Here is a 17,487-nt window from a genome sequence, read left to right as displayed (position 1 = left end):
AAGATAGAAAAGCCTATTCTGAACTTCACAGAAACCTGAGTGTTTACATATCTTATGCTACATTGGTTCTAGTAGATTTTATTTAAACATTTATAGTACTGGGCTAACATTCCTATTTTTGCTGAAGACTATTGCATAGATGCATCAAGCTAAAATCTGCTCGCAAGGGGCAGATTCTCAGAATCTGCCCCTTTGCGACCGGTATTTTTGCATTTGGGATGCATCATCCCAAATGCAAAAATCGTAATTTAAGAAAATCGCAAAATTGCGATTACTTGCATTTAAGGAATCTCAAATTGAGATTCCTTAAATGCAATGCATTAAAGTTAAAAAAAATAGCGATTTCGCTAATAGGGGTCGGAAATTACCGTGAAGTTGAACTTCATGGTAATTTGCAAAAACTTTGAAAAATGCACTAAAGTGCATTTTTCAAAGTTCCATTTTACACACAAACATGCCCTTAGGGCATGTGTGTGTGCGCAAGATGTACCCATATGCAGATTTCAGGGGTGCAACAGGATGTCCTTTTGACACCCTGGCACCCTTGAAATTGCAATCTCAATTTGCGATTCTCTAATTGAGAATCGCAAATTGAGATTGTCTTCCCATTCATTCCTATGGGCCTCTAGGCCCATAGGAAGGAATGGGGAGGTATTCCTTAATTGCGACTCGCACAATTAAGGAATTTTAAGAAATCTTTATTTTTTAAGCGAATTCTTCTTGCATAGCATTTTGCTATTCCTTATTAGCGAAAAATAACGATTCGCTAATAAGGAATCGCAAAATGGATGCTTGATGCACCTGGGGGTATATCACAAAAATGTAATATTTTTGAAAAGAAGTTACATAGGACCATGCTAAAGAAACAAAAAAATTTATAAATATTTATTTACAATTCTTTTGAGAAAAATTAGGTGTTATGTCGTACACATGGAGCAGCTTTGTACTAGGTGTTTCACATGTGACCGAGGTCCAGCATTCTGAAATGATGATCTAAGGCTGGGGCAGGAGGTTGGATGGAGACAAAAAGTGACTAATTGAGGAGAAATAAAAGAGGACAAGCACTATGTAGAATTAATGCCTGCCTTCCAGGGCACAAGTCCTAAAAAAAAAAAAAAAGAAGTGGGGGGGGGGGGGGGACGCTGGCGTCACGACCGGAAGTGAAGTCACGAAATGTGACTTGCACCGTCAGACTCATTGCCTCCCCTCGCTCACCCCTTAGATGCGATTGCATAAGAGAAGCCAGAATGTGAGCAGCGTTCTGAATAAGCACCGATCTCGCCCCCGAGAGGCCAAAGAGTGACTGTATGGCTCCATTTGCTCCAGTAATCGAACTCCTGTAAAATAAGTGGGGGGACGCCGTCCACCTGCTTGGTACCCCGACTCGAGCCCTGCTGCCTTCACACCGTAAAACCAGAAGAGAACCTTTGTGATATAAGTGGAAGCAAACAACTTTCTACACACCAAAGAGAGCACAACAAGTGAAGAGCTGAATCACGGTCTTAAAACCCATGTGGAGAAGTGAGATGTGGGATTATAAAATCTCAAAAACAGTTTCCAAACAAAAAAAACAAGACAACGAAATATAAATGTTGTGCTTAAGCTATCCCAGAGACCGTACGGGGAAAAATGTTGTGTCCTGGCCCGAGCAACTGAAGCAGGGTAGTGGATCCTCACCACTGCTTCCTAACTTATACAATTTCAAGTTTTCTTTTTATAATAACCAAGTGAAAATGTCAGGAAAACGTTTACTAAGGGATTCTAAAACATTGAAGAAGCGACAAAAAGAGCATGGGGTGCGGTACAAGGGATGCATTTGAGGGCATCAGGGGATGCTCTGAGGCAGGGGCTCAGGTGTGCAGGATGAGGAAATGCCCCCCTGTGAATCATTACTGGGAGAGGAGGCTGAGGTAGCACCTGAGATGTGCGAGTGGGTGCATGTATGTAGGGGTTCCACACCCGTCTCTCCCTCACAGAGCCTGGGTGTGATTGGGAAAGACCAGGTGTGCGCCCTTGAGCAACTGAAGATGTGTGACCTGCAGGGTCAGAAACTCTGTGTGCACCATAGGTACGCAACGTGTGCCTGTGTGTGCAGTAGACATCAACCCCAAATATAGAGAAAACCTAAAACAAATAATCCCATTCAAATAAAGAGAGCTGGGAGTGTATCTCTAAACTGTATTTTGCATGGCAAGGAGAGCCAATAAGAAGACAGACTTATGGGTGATACGATGACAGGCTTGTGGAGCAACAGTAGGATGTTCCATCCATCACACCAACAGTAACAACAACAAACAAATTGTGTCACAGAAACAGAGCACCCAGCAAGGGAGTAAGATGGGTGTCCATTTAAGCCTGGGCATGTTCTAGGTAGCCTACTGGGAACAAGTTGCTGTTTAGGCCTTTGTTTAATCTGTCAGGGCCATGTGATTGTAAGATCACAGAACAGAGACACAGGTTGTCCTAAAATAGGACCAGAATTCAGGGAAGCTGGACGCAGGCCATCAGGCTTTGATCCATCATGTTCCCTTTTCAGGCCATAAACTCTTTGGACCAGCACTTGATGAGCTGGTTTGGAAGACTAAAGAGGAAAAGACGTTTTTCAACCTTTCATAACATTTTGCTTGAGAAAGTCTATTTTGCAAAGAAAGGAAACATCGAATGAGTACTAGGCAAGAGGCAAGATTTCCCTTTCGCAGCCGAATCCTGTGGATTGGGGCTGTGTTTGTAGGAAACTCGTTATCAGCAATCACAACCTCCTAAAACACGGCTAGCAATTGGAGGTAATGGGAGCAACACTTTTAACGTTTTTCGGCAAGCAGAAACAACTATTTCATCGACAGTTTACCAAGAGGCTTCAACACCAAAAGATCCGATAAAGTAAAAAGATCTAAAAGAAGAAAAAGAAAAGAAATCATCATAAAGAAGGGAGCCATCAGAGAGGGGCCATTTTCTCAGAGGCATCATGGCATTTATTCTATTTTGATTCTTAAGCCAGTCAGATTGCACTGTCCGGCACTAGACTTAAAATTTGTGAACCAGATTGTGTACCACATTCCATTCAGGATGACAACACTACAGACAGTAATTCCACTGACATAAAAAATGGATTACTTGGCAAACATAGATCTCCGGCATGCATACTTTCAAGTGCCCATGCATAGAAAAGTCAGTCTTTCCTGAGGTTTGCACTGTAGGTTCGTCACTATCAGTTCAGAGCTCTCTCACTTGGCCTCTTGCCATCACCAAAGACTTTCACAAAGGTACTAGCTCAAGTGGTGGTAAGATTACACATAGTACTCAAATCATGCCACATCCGTATGATAGGCTAGTTCCTTTTCTTTCTTTTACGAAGGCCAAGACAATGTGCAGAACATATCAGAATGTCTGAAAAATCTAGGTTTTAGGCCTGATTTTGATGTGGTTAGGAAGTCCTCCTAATGGCATTAGCTCCGTCCACATCGTATCGGGAATGTGTCTTTCCAACCGATATCGGAAAGGTTTCCATCCGACCGAGTACGATGCAAGTTAGGCGTTTGTAATATCCCAATCCATACCCGATGGCATTTGGAATGACCAAGCCGTACGGAGCAGAATTGTACGTCTCTAAAGGGCCTTGTTTCCAAACAACAGAGTACAATGCTACATTTGGACAGCATTTCCGAATCGTGCCGTCCGATTTGAATCAGCAGTCGGAATCAGACTTTGGGGGCTCATAGTGGATCCCCCTGCACCTGGAGCCTTCCCAATCGGGCCTATTGGGGTACCCATTTGTCTTCCCTTACCACCAAGGGGTGCCCGCCACAGGGTGCCCGATTTTCCCCAGCCACCCCTTTCATCAATGGAAGCCTATGCATTCGGTTGGAACAAAGGCTCCCATTGAAGTCAATGGGAGTCCAACCAAATCGTATCTGGAAGCATCCGGATGCATCGTACTCAGTTGGTTCGACTCTCACGAGCCAATTGGAAACCATTCCCAAATCTATTTGGTCGGGAAGCTTTCCAAACCGCATCAGGATCAGTCCCATTGTGTTAAATCAGAAAAAAATCAAACTTATTTCAGCCAAGAAAAACTCTTTATTGGGACTCTTTTTAGCAAACAGAAGGTTACGTATATCTACCGGAACCAAGATCAGAGATTCTACAGGAAGACAAGGATGTTTCTATCTCTTTGACAAGCTACTTCAAGGATGTGGTTGAGGGTGGGTAATGAAAGCGACAGTGCTTTGGGCACATTTTCATCTGAAACCATTTTTAGATCCTCTTCAGGTTTACTGGTTTCTGAAAACTATGACTTCGAGACGGTCATCCTGAGTCCCAAGAATTGAAATAGGACCTCGGTAGAAAACAACAGAAAACCTTCTGAAAAGAGTAACTTTGTTTCCTCCAATTACAGTAGTGTTAACAAATGATGAAGGCCAATGTGATTGGGAAGGCCAATGTGATTGGGGTGGCCACGCTGGGATAGTTGGAGTGCGGAACAAGTGGTCTAGGAAAAAAGATCTAGTTCTAAAATTTGTGTGAGCTGCCAGCAGTATTGTAAGCTCTACAAGTCTTCTCAAATGTACGCCTTTACTCCATAACCCTTTTCTCCAGCCTGCCCTGGAAGATTCAGGAGGAGAAGAAAACAGTAATTCTGAAAGTCTCTTTCTGACCCAGAATTATATTGTTCCCAACCCGGATTTAACTCTCAATTCGACCACTCAGTCACCTTCCTCTGATAAGATCTCTTCTATTGTTTCACAGAGCTGTGCAGGTGCTAAACCTATCGGCGTGGAAGTGGAGTAGGTAGGATTACAAAATCAGGCTATTCTAAGGAAATTACTATATCGATACAAGAGTCCAGAAAACCACCCGTTCCGTTCATATTCAAACACTGGAAGAATTTTGAAAGGTTTTGCACAAGCAAGCGTCTGTTAGCTACCTCTCGTGACCCTTTCGCAATCTTGGATTTTTTGAAAGCAGGGTTTCAAAAGGGCTTTCTTCTTCAAAACATTCATCACATTGGGCAGCAATCAGGGATTTTAAGGAGCACTTTGGTGACTAATCATTAATGTTATCATTGATAAAGAGATTACTCAAAAGCTTTAGATTGAAAAGACTTCTTCATTTTTCAGTAGCACCCCATTAGGATTTGCCGATGGTATTAAAAGGTGTGCATGGTTCCTCTTTTAAACCATTAGAGTTGTCTAGCATACATTGGTTAACATCAATAGTATTTTTATAGTGACTATTAAATCAGTCATGAGGATGGGACAAATAGGAGCATAACTCACTTCCCATCCTTATATTAACTTCCTTCCAGATAGTGTTGTTTAAAGATGGATCCCACTTTCAAACCCAAGTATAGTCGCAATTCCATTTCGAACAAGAGATTGCCCTGCCTATTTTTCATTCTCCGGAGAATCCTCACATTCCTCTTTTATTAGAAGTAAAAAGGGCATTATTGATCTACCTAGAAAGAACAAACAACTTGAGAAATTATAATTCTTATTGTGGCATACTGTCCTGCAAATAAAGTGAAAAAGCCTACTTCTTCAACCCATAGCAGGCAGTAACAGGCAACAGGCAATAACTGCACTATCATCTGCCACTGGATTGGAGAGTCCTAGTTAAATTGAAGATAGATCCACCAGAGGGGTTGCAGCCTCAAGGACAGAAGCAAATGGACTAATGCTCATTGAGATCTGTACAGCTGCAACATGGTCATCCTCTAATACTTTTGGAAAGCTCTATGGTTTAGAACTGGCTAACGAGTTGATTAACTTTGGTTCTCAAAAACAGAAATTTGTTATGAAGTAAATAACAGTTACAAAAGTTAGCCATAAGGAATTTATTTCTGTGCAATAAATATGGCACCTATGATTCATTGAGTGACTGCAGAAAAGTAAGAGATTTTATAAATCCTCAAAAACTACTGACTGGGAGGACAGGTGAAGGGGTATTGAACATGTTACTCACAGGTGATCTTTACTGCCCTGATCCTAGTCATCCCAGTCATAGTTCCTCCGTTCCACCCTGTATTTCTTTATCTCTCAATGATGCTTGTTAAGGACGCATAATGAGGGGGGGTTTATTCAGAGTAAAGAGGGAGGGATTAAAAGAAAAGAAACGCAAGGACACTTTTCCTTTACTGAACTCTCTGTCTCGAGGCACCTCAAATAGTTTTGGCTGCGACAGGGAATACTAGGATCCGGGTATTGAAGATTGCTGGTAAGTAATATGTTCAAAACCCTAACTATTACGTCAGTTGCTAAAATAATGTTTCCCAAAAATTAACTGTTGCACAAATCAATCCCATTGTACACATATTGACTTTCAATTATTTCACAATTTATATACATTCTAGATCAAAGTTATTTCCTTTCTATGGTTTCATGTAACAGGTTATCTGTTCCACGGAAAGCGCCTTAATAACTTTTGATCCAGAAACAGTATGCGAGTGCCTTAGGGGATGTGGATGGGTGTCGTGTGGTGAGAATCAAGAAGGAAAGAGAGGAAGACCAAGAGAAATAGATATCTGCACAAGTTGAGGTCCCCTAGGAGAGAGACTTTTGAGGGATGATGTTGACAGAAAATCATGTGTCATAGGAGAACAGAGATGTCTCGGTTAAGGTGGCAGTCACGTGCTTCTCCCAACTCTGCCACTTTAACCCTCCCCGTAATCCATTCTCAGATTTCAGACTGAGTAAAATCGGTCAGTATAACAAAAGGATCAGTGCGCCTTGCTTGCACAGGTATGTGAGGTGACATGAATATACTCTGTGTGTAGGGACACTGTAAAGCATGGGTATTCACAAACATTTTCCCGGGGGCCAAAAAGTTTTGTCTTTGGTGTGACCGAGGGCCACACTGATGAAGGAGGAGGGAATGTATAATGTGGGTTTCGGGGGGAAGTATAGCATGTAAATCTAGGGGCGGAACTGAATTGCACAATTTGGAACCAGAAAACCTTGGATGAATCCCGGCTTCCCCACTTGACCAAATTGTGCCCCTGGACAATTGTTTTATTTCAATTTCCCTCCTTTTTTCCACTATCACAAACAAGAGGACCTTTAAATACCTGACTTCAGTATGCACACTATACAAAACCTATTCCATGTTTGGATTTAATCACTAATGGCATTGTTGTCTTTCAAGGTGTAAAGGGGGCAGGGGAGGGGGGGGGGGGGAGCATGAACTTTTCTAAATTCATGTTTCAAAACGATCACTTAAAAAAATGCTTCTGAATGCACTGCTATAATCGAATTCACTAATGTGCAATGATTCTACAGGTTAATGAAATACACGTTTTGCATTTTGAAAGGCTGTCATATTTTTACATGTTTGTGTTATTTAAAAATGAAGGTTTTGCTAAAGTTAAGGGCTGGGTTACTTCCTTTCCTTAACTGCAATTAACCTTAGCGGTGGATTAAGTTGCCACTCCCAATGGCAGGCCGAGTGGTTATCATCAAAATGATTCTACTCCCTCGGTTTTTATACCTCTTCGTTAATATTCTTTCCAATCTCGCTCTCAAACTCCTTCTTTCAAACATTACGCAGTCACCTGCTGCGCCTCATCTGGGCCGGACACTAGCCCCGGGTGAGGTGGGACACCCTGATATTAGCATACGACAGAGGAGGCCTAGGAGTGCTACACCCACAGCTATACTACCTGGCAGCCCAATGCCAGTATGCATATAGATGGTACCATCCTGACGCTTGCATTCCCTATCTGAAACCTGAACTAGATCAACTGCAGGACGTCCACATTCAGCCTTATTACTCAGGGGTATTCCCCTAGATCATAACGACATTGTGACTGTAGCCACAACAAGCTGGGCATGGCGAACGCTGTGGGGGGAAACTTGGGGAAGGCAGTCTATATTCTCCAATGCTCCCCTTAAAGAATAACCCATGGCTACCATTGACTAGCGAACCTCTTATAAAGCACTTCTGCGACATAGCAAAAGCGAAGAAAGGGGTGAATGAGTATTAATTGCGCTGGAGTATGATAATTGTAAGAATTTTCAATCTATCAGAAGCTCAAAGGATAAGGTTGCGTTCACCCACCAACAACCAGACTGGGTAATGTTAAACACAAAACCACATATAGACGATAAAAAAAATATATCCTGATATAACGAACAGTATATCAATAAAGGTGAACAAATTCCAAAAGATGAGTGATCTTCAAATCTTCTGTTTATTAATTCCGTCTTTCTTCATAAATCACACTAGCCGCCAACAGGTGTTTCGTCTTGGTATAGTCAGCCATAGACTTCTTCAGGGCTATAGCTAGAGTCAAAAAGAACTCTCCATAGTTCATGAGAGCATATAAGAGTAATACTTTATTTCACGAAGCCTCCTAATTCAATATGAGTAACGAAATCCCAAATATAAAATCTTCATTGGTTGGCCTCAGAATTCCTATCCTTTAAAGGTTGAAAAGATCATGCAGAGTGTGTGTTCCGTGGCGTGTAACTTCTGCGACATAACATTCACACTATTGACAACCTCTTCCCAGATGGCCACATGTTGCGGATTGTGTAAAATACCAGATTTCTAAATATGACTCGCATGCACCGCTTCCTAATTCAATCTCTCTATACAAAGCTGGGCTCTCGGCTCTCTAGTTATCCTATTGGCCATGGGGAATTCCCACTGCTCACGCTGGTAATATCCAGCCCAGTCTGTGCCCATCTGAGATCCAAACTGTACTGCGCTAGTCTAGTTCTAAAAGCCAACACCACTACCAGGACACGCGAGGTATGGGTGCAAGACCTTGGCATGCCGATCCCAGACAAAATGTGGGCCTATTGCTGTGCACAAATCCAGAAAGTATCTCTCAGCCACAAACATAAACTACCCCGTTTTAAATTCCTTCATCGGGCATACCTCGCCCCAACAGACATTGCCAAATATGACGCCACCAGGCCAGATCACTGCCCCAAATGCCGTGCCAGATTTGGCACACCTCACATGGACCTGCCCCACTATATCCATGTATTGGACTACAGTGTACTCATACATCAATACTATGCTCGGAGTGGATATACAGCCAGATCCAGGAGGTAGCAATCCTTGGCTACACTGCTCCGCTCCACAGATTGGTGCGCCGGCTTGTCTCTATGTCGTTCCTACTAGCCAAGCAGGAGATTGCAGCGCATTGGGGAGGAGCGAAGCCCCCAACTCCTGCCTCTTAGCTAAAACACTTCTTATTGCAAGACTACCAGATCAGATTATGCCACTCTCCAACCCACGACTTCGCACCCCATTGACAACCCCTGCGTGATTACCTATGCACTCTTGCACAAGACACGACGGCACACCGACTGCCTTTTCCAACGCATCCCTGTGCGGCCATCTCCACTGCGCTGCCAGATTCCCACAGCCAGTAAACTACCGACGTCAAGAACCATGTCTTTCAGGACATTTCTTATCCCACTCTTTCTATTTATCCGCATTTCTTTAAAATTTCTGTCATCCACTGTATCTTCTTGGCATGTGTTTGTAAGGGCTCTGCTGCGATACAAACTGTGAAATTGTACAAAATTATATGTTCGCATGTATAGTATTCAGTGGTTATTTTTTTTAAAAATCAATAAAAAGACTTTTAAAAAACTGCAATTAACCTTTAAATAAGTGCTTGTTGTTAATTTAACATTTTTGTAATGTTAGTGCTGAGTCACAGCAGCCTAGTGCTGCTGTTGCCCAGGCGCTGCATGCAAAGGTCAAGAGGGCTGCATGCGGGCCCCAGGCCGAACTTTGAATATCACTGCTGTAAAGCCTACTTAACCAAACAATGCAAAAACTGCATAATATGTCCTCTAGGGGTTCTGTTTAGCTACTCTGGGCAAAACATAAAATAAAGCGTTGAACTTACGCGGTGAGTAAGGTGGATGAGGGCGTTGTATTGTTTATATGCGGGACTTATGTGTCAGTAGAGCCTACCAGTGCTTTAGGTCTCATCATGGCATGAGTGAGCTAAATTCACCGAATGCCGCAAACAGGTGCACGGAATCTGTTTTCATCATCAACAGCATAACTATACCATCTAGCCCATGGGTAATCACAAACATTTGCCCAGGGGGCACAAAGTATGGTCTGTGGTGTGACTGAGGGTCGCACTGATGCCAGCAGGGTGGTGGTAGGGGGTCTGGGTGGGTCAGGGCTTGTGTAAGGAAGTCTAAAAAAATGTTTAAAAAACTTTTATAAGAGCATGCAAGCATTTAATTGCAGGACACCTAAAGTTAAGCGGTGCAGGACACCACCGTAATTATTTCATAACTTAATTTAACCTGCAAATAAATGTTTGCCGGTTTATTTAAAATAAATGTCTGCTTATTAGTGCCCAGCAAGTAAACAGCAGCACAACATGGGGCCGCATATAAAGGTCTAGAGGGCCACAAGCGGCCCGCGGGCAGTACTTTGAGTATCACTGGTCTAGCTTGTGCCATTCTCTTGTAGTAAATGTACAATGCTCTCCTGCACCTGTGACTAGGTCTGATAAACAGCCCCCTACATCAAAAAGAAAAATGTAACGCCAGATTCAGTAGCCGTACATGCCAAAGGAAATGTCAGATAAATCCCAACAAATCCAGATACAGCACAAAAAGAGATATCCAGCAGATCAAGTTGCTTTAAACTCACTGGGATTCACCTAGGCATATCAGACATCATTTGTGGCGTGTGGGAAAGGGGGGGTAGGTTCGAAACATTATCCTGTTCAAGCAAATTAGGGTATACTTGGTTATAGTAAAAGAAGTAGGCACTGACAGATCCACCAAGATATGCTCAAGGAAACCCGGACTAGTTCAGTGACCTTAATATGTACTAGGGAACCTTGGCGGGCTAGCAGCCATAAAAGGGGGGGGGGCATATTTATGGGTATGTTATTTAGAGGAGAACCTAGACAGATTCAGGCCTGATTTGTACAGATGAGCCCTGGCTGCTTCAATCTCCACACACTTGGGGATCCCAGGCCAGCCGAGAGACATGACACAGACATGCACTGGGTCACACAAATGTTAGTAGATCCACAGAACCTACTAAATTGACCTAGAAGGTTCAGAGAATGTATTCATGGGGAATACATGGTAAGACCAGGCCAGATAAAAAGAACAATCGCTAGTAGTTCACTTGGTCATACACATAAAGGCCTCCTGTTTGACTCACAGGAAGGCTCCAACTGTTGAATAAGGTGGGACGGGCTATTGTGGCCACAACAGCACATGGCTATTCCCATTCTTGGTGCTGCAGAGTGGCGTGAATCCCGGCTGTCATGTAAAAAGGAGATGGCATTGACTGGAGCTTGCAGTTGGATGGTGACCACATCCTTGATTGTCCTTTCAAAGAAGACCGGTATGATGGGGTTGGTTGGTTGTAAGGGCCGAAGTTCTTTTTTTTCAGTAGCTGGAAAGTCTGCCTAGTTTTTTTGTGCATCTGGTAAATAACATTGGGCGAGGGAGACATGGACTATGCAGTGTAAGTGTTTTTCCAGAGACGGACACCATGCTGGTATATGGGACATAGTTAAATGGTTGCTTTGAGGATGGGGGTGATGGTATCAGTAAGGTCGGCGAGTGTGGGCATTTTGAAGGCGATCTGCTTTAGTTTATTAAGAGGAATGCCAGCAGACCGTTTAGGTGCCTTCAACGTGGTTTCTTACCTGGACTTGTGTTTTGGTGAAAAAAACAATGTTGTTGTGCTCGTCGGTTGAGTGGTAGCAGTTGGGATAAGACCAAAAAAAGGACATGTTCGCTTTTAGGATGGTTTAACTTCTGTAAGACGATTCTGAGACAGTGGACTTCTAGTTTAAACTGCTGCAATGACAAAGCTTGGAAATCAACTTTTTCTGTGCCATTTATGGCTCAACATGTCTGCCTAAAGAATAAACAGCATCGTTTTTCTTTTCCCAATTAAAAACAAACAAGGACAGAAGTTTTCAGCTGTGCATATGTACAGCATGATGAGATATAACATATGATCAGCCCACTGGGTTTGTGTGCATGCTACAGCAATCTGCGTTTGTATAACCTGTTGGTCATAGCTTAAAATACAGCATGCCTGACCCACTCTACCATTAACCAGGGACCGATAAAATGAGTACCACTGAACTGAGTAATAGAAGGGCCTGTTCATAGAGCGGACGTAGCAACAATAGTTCTATCGAGAACAATTTGGCTGTAATTTACCATTTGTAAGGCACACTCATACAACAGGAATCTCGTACACGATGGAATACACTATATGCTAATGTAGTGAGCCTGGTCCGCATTCCTTAAGTCTGGCGATGCACCTTTTTTCAAGTTGCTCTGTTTTTGGTTGCCATGGTAAAGTAGGGGTTTCATGCATACTTTATGAAAAGTATGGACGGACTGCACTGAAGCAGCTGTGCTACTTGGGATGGGTAAAACAGAGGGCCAACTACAGATAGCCAGTGAGAGAACAGCCCTACACTGTTGAGTGCTACAGAAGCAATATTTTTGTCATGCATCAAGTAGGGAAGCGTGAAAACCTGAACCCCAATGCCTGTTAGTTTGGAATTGTTCTTCAAGGATTTGCAGATGTGTTTGAAGAGACTTACACCTGGAGTCAGATTGAAAGAAAACCCCAGGACAGAGATGGCTGGAGAGTCCTGGTTGATGACCTGTACCCGAGGAGGGGCAGCAGGCATAAGTAAGTAGTAAGTTTGTAGACACTTAGTGTGCGAGCTCTGATTAAATTCTTTACAGAATGGCTTTGGCCCATTTCATACTGAATTGTTGGTCCTGTTTCGTGTTACATGGTTGGATCACGCACCTCCTGAGATTTTGCAAATGGCAGACCTTTGTGAATTGGTTCTTGCCAGAGCAAGAAAACAGAGAAGGTTGTTTGATAGGTGACTTCTAGTTTAAAGCCGATGTATCGATCAAGAAGTCAGATAAAGGAATTGACCTACATTGTTTACAAAAACTGCCGAAAATGTCGCACGCTGCCAGAAATGTGTGTTTTGATTATGGGACAGCCCGACTACTGACAGCCATGCACTACCTCATTACCATTGGGAGTCAAATCCTAGAATAACCATACAAACTTTGACAAAATGTATCTCTTTGCAATTTAAAAAAGGCTCTGAGAAAAACAGCTACATTTGAGTGACACTAGCGGTTAACTATGAAATAATGTTTCTTCACAGGAGCAGGTGGACAGTACTGATTGTATCTCTTCTAGTTTTTTAAGGTTATTTAGTAGTCCAAACTGACATGCAGACATATTGTCAATGATAAACCAGTTCCCGACTAGAACAAAAGATGATTCGACTTCTTGTAACTTGGTGGTACTGTGGTGAGTCTTGACTCCAAAAACATATTTGTGACACATATCAATCTTATGTAGTCAGTAATATTTCACATGTAGTTGGAAAACAATGTATTATGTTTGTATTAATTCCCAACGCCTACCTTGCCTGAAACAGTGGAATTTCAATCTCACCCACAACCCAAGGTAACTTGGTGGTCGTACAGGTGACAGTAAAGAACTGCACTGGCAAAGAGTTTTGCGAGTCAGGTATGGCAGAACTATGGCTCAGCCTAAAAGCTTGAATTAAAAAATGCAATGGACGCATTTGGGAAGAGCGATGAGGAAGCAACGCGGTGCACATGTGGGTGAGTGTAAAAGGAGGATGCAAGGGGGAAATAGCTACACCTGCAGTTTCATGAAGTAATCAAAGAAAATAGTAGTTCCCTGAATGTGATCAGTGGAAAACTATGAGTCATCCAATCAGAAGGATGCCATGCTCCAGGGGATGGACAAACACAAGAAGAGGAAAGCAAGGCTTCAATAAGAAGCAAGCAGGTGAGTGACAAGAAAGCCAACCAATGGGCGGACTCTAGCCCGTTGTAAGTTTTTGCATGGTCATAAGAGGTCTTTTGAAAACACAGCTAAAGGTAGTCTGGTGGGCGAAACCTAAAAAGTAGAGCCCAAAGGAGGGGTACCAATAAAAATCTAATGGATTAGAAACAAAGAATCACTCACAAACCTAAAAGGAAAGACTGAGTTTAAGTGCCCATGCTTTTCCTTCGCTGAACTAAGAAACCCCAGCCTGCCCTCATAACAAAACAAAAAGTTAAGAAAAAAGAGAAGATCCTCTGGACCGGGAAAGGGGCCGTGGAGGAAACTAGCTAGGAAAAAGATAAGTGGGTAGAATTTATAGCCTCAGTATTCCCTCTATTTTCGTATTATTTTCACCTTACATCCCAGGTTTCATCCCTTTGCTCGACAGATTCACCTCAAGTGTCCCTTCACTCCAAATCTCATCCCCTCTCCCGCTCTTCCCAGGTGTTCTAGACCCACTCCCAGAATCTCTCTCCCTCTTTCCTCATTTCTCCTCTTGAATGTCCATGCCCCTCTCACCATGCCACCACTCACAGTTCAGCTTCCAGAATCCCTATCTAACCCCTTAATCCACATGCAACGATACCCCCTCTCTCCCCCCCTCTGATACTCCACCACCCTTCCTCCACCGATCTCCAGGCCTCATGAGGGTCTCTCCATGCTCCCTAGATCCAACTGTCAACATGCCCTTTATTCTTGCCGGTCCCAGGCCCACCATGTCTCCAGAGCACCTCCAGGATCCCACCCAAAATCCCTACCACTTTCCTCAATTTTCAGCTTTCTCCTCTGACAGCCACTCTGCTATACCCACCCCCGTCACACTTCCCAGCACTTCCTCCTCGGCTCCCCAGATTCCTGCATCTCCCTGAAGAGTTAGCTTCAAATGCCCGTGGAACTACCCTCGATGCCCCTTCTCGCGGTGACACCCCTCTCCATGGAGCTGCCACCCACCCCCATGACTGGTCCCTCTCAACCCCTGCTGTGTACACCACCCCCGGGCACTCGTTCCCCACTGCCCAGGGCCCTGATCTCTCTAGCTCTCAGATACCCCCATCTCCCCGACCTCCGCAGAGCCCCCTCTCTTGCCACCCCCAGGCTCGGCTCCCAGGGCCAGCACCGAGGGTCCCTATCCCCGTCCCTGCCTCTCGCTGCCGCCCAGCAGCCCTCTCGCTCCCTGGCTCCTAGAGTCCCCCCACCGCAGCCCCGCATCTCTGTCCCCGGGCCTCTGGCAGCTCCCCTCCCCCGCAGCAGCGACCTGTCCTGCCGGGGGCGTGGGAGCCAGAGGTCCCTGGCGCGTCCCGCCTCCCCCGCGGCCCCTCACCCGTCAGGGCGGCTGGCACCCACCTGTGCGGTCCCCGGGGGGGCTGAATGGTGCCTGGGCCCGGCCCGGGCTCCTGCTCCGGCCTCTGCTGCTGCCTGCTCTCCTCCTGCGGCCGGATCCGGCCCTCCTCCTTCTCCTCCCTCCGCAGGCTCGGCCTCCGCCTCCTCCCGGTGAGGGCCGGGCTCTCCCTCCGCTGCCGGGATTAATGTCTCCCCTTTCGTTCTGTATTAATATTTAACCCCCACCTCTCGCTGCCCCGTGTGCGGGCCCCTCTCGCTTCACCTTTCCTCTCTCTTACTCGCTCACTCTTTCCCTGTATCTCACATCAGCATTTCTCCGTTTCCCTCCACCTTTTCTCCCCCGCTCTTTGCACTCTTGTATATATTTTCCCCTCCCTCTGATCCCTGTTTAAGGGTCTTTTTTACTATATTCTCTATATATTTTACATTCTTTCTGCCTCTTCGCTTCTCCCTCTCCTGTTCATATTTAGCATCTCTTAGTATCTTGTCTTCTATATAATACACCCCCCTCTCTTTATAGGTCTTCCCAGTGACTCTTTACCGTATATATAAATTATTCTCCCCGTTTTTTCTCTCCCCTTCAGACATTATTCCTCCATACTCTCACGAAAATATGTTATATCTTCCTGGCTGACACTATCTCCCTGGTATATTTGCCTGTCTGCCCCTCTTTCTCTTTTATATAAATATATATTATATGGTCGCCCCGCCTCCTTCTTTTCTCCCCTTCTCTCTGGACCAAGCTCCCCCCACTAGTGTGTATATACTACCATTTCAACCTTTGCCCCTTCTATATATTAATATTTCAAATATCTCTATGTGCCCACTTCTTTCCTGACCCTTGAACACCCTTCTCACTCTGTCAACTCCTGTTTCCCCTTCTTATCTACCTATCAATGTTCCACCCTCCTGTTTCTCCCCCCTGACCTTCCTCCACCCTGGACTTTATGTATCAATATTTCTCCCCATGCACATTTCATGTGTCTCTCTCTCCTCCACCTATGCATATTTCCCCATCCCTCCTGTATGTTACTACTCTCCCGCCACTCTATCGCTGTCTTTCTCTCTTGTGTACACCAGATCTTTCCCTCCGTCGACCCCCTTTTCCCATAAATATAAATATATGTATCTGAATATCACTCCCTCCTCTTCCCTGTTTTCCTCTCTTCTTGTCCAGGGAAAACGCCCTCTACCCCGGATCCAGAACACAGCGCCAGCGAGTGTGGCTTAAAGGAGCCGGAGCCCCATTCCAGAGGAGGGGGGCAATTGTTAAAGGGCCCCCACCAACGAGACCCGCTAAGAGAACCCTGGATCACAGACGTGAACTATACCACCCCCCCCCCCCCCCCCCCGTCTCTATGAGAACAGAGCACGAGGACCGGAGAGGAGAGACAGCAGCTGCATTCCAGTGCATCCCGCTCCGCCCTCCCCCACGCCAAAAATGTGCTACATGGGACCAAATAGTTGAGAGATACACCCCTCCCCAGATGTGCCTCACCCAGGACATAAGTATACACGACGGGGCCCAATTACACAGCTCCTCAGTTTCCTAGGACCATGTGGATGTACTGCTCAAGTCCGGACTTTTTCCTTTGAATTCTGGGACGTGTAGTCCTGATTTATAATGAAATAAACAAGACTGCAAGTACCAAAATTCAAAGTAAATACCTGGGTTGGTGCAGCACATCGCACATGGACCTGGGAATCTTGGCATGGCTGCACTTACGAAGTGTCCATAAACAGCAACACCGTTTTATGTGACTGATACCTAGCTGCTAGGAAACAGTCATTACAACGCAGCTGTTACCATGCGTTACAGTTAAAGCGCTTGCATTACAGCTTGACTATCTTTACCACGCATAGCCTTTACCATGCATGTTTTTACAACGACTATGCCTTACCATGCATGTTGTTGTACAGGCATATGTGTGGTAAAGGTAGCCAGCGCTCTAGACTCAGCACAGAACCGCCTTCGGTGCGAATGGGTGGGGTGGCAGTGTTTGAGGTAAAAGTCGTGGGGGCGTCAAAAGGATCGAGACGCAACTTGGTGAGTAGTTTTCAGGGCTGGGGGCCAGGGTTTTAGGGCTCAGGGCAGGTGCGAGTTTTCTGGTCAGGGCTGGGGTTGGGGTTGTTTTCAGGGCAGGGGGCTGGGTTTTAGGGCTCATGACTGTGGACGGTGTGGGCGGATGAGGGCTACACGAGGGCGTGTTAGGGCTCAGGGAAGGGATTGGCAGTAGGTTTGTGAAGGACAGCTGTTGGCTGGGGGCAGGGTCATTTTCAGGGTTGGGG

The 17,487-nt window shown here is 44.9% G+C and overlaps 1 protein-coding gene across 3 annotated transcripts in view; it reads right to left on the bottom strand.

Moving 5' to 3' along the window:
• ADCY6 (adenylate cyclase 6) overlaps positions 1-15,366 on the bottom strand; it is a 550,358-nt gene extending 534,992 nt beyond the window's left edge. Inside the window, exon 1 of one of the 3 annotated variants that reach the window (XM_086963749.1) lies at positions 15,202-15,366. The gene's annotated coding sequence lies outside the window, so the exon portion shown is untranslated. The remainder of the gene's footprint in view (positions 1-15,201) is intronic. The other 2 variants (XM_086963746.1, XM_086963748.1) reach the window with 2 other exon arrangements.
• Between the last annotated feature and the right edge of the window lie 2,121 nt (positions 15,367-17,487).

The sequence above is a fragment of the Lissotriton vulgaris genome, chromosome 1_1 (assembly GCF_964263255.1).
Source record: "Lissotriton vulgaris chromosome 1_1, aLisVul1.2, whole genome shotgun sequence".
Classification (NCBI taxonomy): Eukaryota; Metazoa; Chordata; class Amphibia; order Caudata; family Salamandridae; genus Lissotriton; species Lissotriton vulgaris.
The sequence above is the reverse complement of the archived record's forward strand: the minus strand, read 5'-3'. Positions and strand labels throughout refer to the sequence as shown.